Source organism: Myotis brandtii, unplaced genomic scaffold (assembly GCF_000412655.1).
Source record: "Myotis brandtii unplaced genomic scaffold, ASM41265v1 scaffold179, whole genome shotgun sequence".
NCBI lineage: Eukaryota > Metazoa > Chordata > Mammalia > Chiroptera > Vespertilionidae > Myotis > Myotis brandtii.
The window spans coordinates 5,705,563-5,707,484 of record NW_005356635.1 but is presented as its reverse complement, the minus strand read 5'-3'; the positions used below and the strand labels follow the sequence as shown (position 1 = coordinate 5,707,484).

The window sequence follows — 1,922 nt, the reverse complement described above, 5'->3', positions numbered from 1 at the left end:
GAGAACATGGACACAGAACCTGGCTGGAGATCCTGGCTAGGCTGCTGATCAACTGAATGCTGTCTCTGTGTCATTCCTTCTTCGCCGACTCCATCCACACCTTTGGGGACCCCTGGACCTTGCTGGGGTTGGACCCCAGCAGTAAAGGCTGTTCACTTCAGCGGAGCTTCAATGACCCATGGGGGCTGATTTATGACCCCTCTCTACTGTTCTGCTTGGCACGCCTGTTTCCTGTCAAGTAGTCAGCACAGTGTTGAAGTTCCCTACGATCCACCACTACTCTGTGTCATAAGCCACAACCTTATTTTCAAGCAGGTGGGATCTCTCTGCCCACTTTGTTTTTCTGCCTGCCTTCAGTTGTATTTACACAAGCGTCCCCCTCTGCCAGAAGCCCTATGGACCCCCTTCCACATTCGAGGGCTACACTGACCCCAAGGGCCGTGGCTTTGGTAGAATGCAGTCTCCCTCTGAGACTCTAGATTCCGCTGCACACGTTTCTCCCTCCAGCCTGGATCCCAGATCTCACCCCTCTCCAGGAGATCTCTGACCTTTCCATCCACAGATTGCCTCACCAGCTGTGTTTAATTCACCAATTCTGGGTGATGTTATTTGATTCAGCTGTTCCTTCTATCTTCTGTGTGAGAAGATGCAGGACCCAATCACATATTCAGCTGTCACATGTCTGCCCCTGGACAAAATTTTTAGGCGCCTGCGGTCAGGGAGGCTTCAGTCTTGGTGTTTGTGGGTTCGCAGCTGAGTCAGCTGGTCCCTGGGCATTGTGGCTGTAGGGTCCTGGGAGGTATCCGAGATCTCCCTGGTTTGAAGGTAAGGCTGGGCTCCCAATCACAGCTGCTCTCCCTTTCAAAATGGCGTGGCCTCTCCAGCAGAGCCAGCTGTTCCGAGGGAAATTTTTAGTGGTAGTAGAGGCTGCCCAGCCAGGGAGCCTGGTCCACCAGTCCCCAACAGTCCTGTGAAATATAACTGTCCCTCACTCACAAATACTAACACTACCCCCATGTCCACACACACTACTTTAGCTCTCTCACTCGCACACTGTCTTGCAGCCTGTCTTCCCATCAGCCACCATCTCCCAAACTTTACTCTTTTTAAAAAAATCTGCCCCTAGCAGAGGAACTAAGATGGCGGCATAGGAACACACTTGTAGTTGCTGCCTCTCACAACCACATCAAAACTACAACTAAAAGACAAAACGGATATCATCCAGAACCATGAGAAGGCTGGCTGAGCGGAAATTCTACAACTAGAAGGAAAGAGAAAAGCGCATTGAAACTGGTAGGAGGTGTGGAGGTGCAGAAGTGCAGAGGTATGGAGGCATGTGTGGAAATGAGCTGGCAACTGAGGATGCTGTTGTCTTTTTCATTCGGGAGGGAGATACAAGCTCCTGATTGCTCTGAACTCCAGTTCTGGTTAAGACTCTGGGAACCCAGACTCATATGGGGAGAAACTTCACTATCTGGCAACGGGACAGGAACACAAGGGTGGCTTTCTCACAGAGGTGGTTGCAGTGATCATTGTTCCTGCATGTAGCTGCGGGACACAGAGACCCTGGGACCTCTCCGAGGCAGAGCAGACTGGCAGCCATTGCGGTTTGCTCCACCCTGATGATTCCCTGAGACCCCGCCCCACCCAATTTACAACCCCACCCAAGCTGTGAGCAGAGGCTTTTTCATGTGAATGGCCTGTTCTTCTACAATCTAAAACCTAACAAACTGCTGCTGAGTCAAAGAGCACCAAAGCTACCAAAAGAAGGCCTAAGGCTCAACAGCAGCCTGTATTGCTTCACAGCTGGGCCTCATCTGGGCACTTCCAAACCCCAAACAAAGAGGAGAAATCTACAGATCTCTCTGTAGCTCCTGCTGGATGGCCTCAGGCAGTGGCTGACTTTGCACCTCCTTGGAGAT

The 1,922-nt window shown here is 51.4% G+C and overlaps 1 protein-coding gene across 1 annotated transcript in view; it reads left to right on the top strand.

Annotated features, from left to right (window-relative positions):
* LOC102252288 (ribosomal L1 domain-containing protein 1-like) overlaps positions 1 to 1,922 on the top strand; it is a 19,546-nt gene that overhangs the window by 15,035 nt on the left and 2,589 nt on the right. The window lies entirely within an intron of this gene.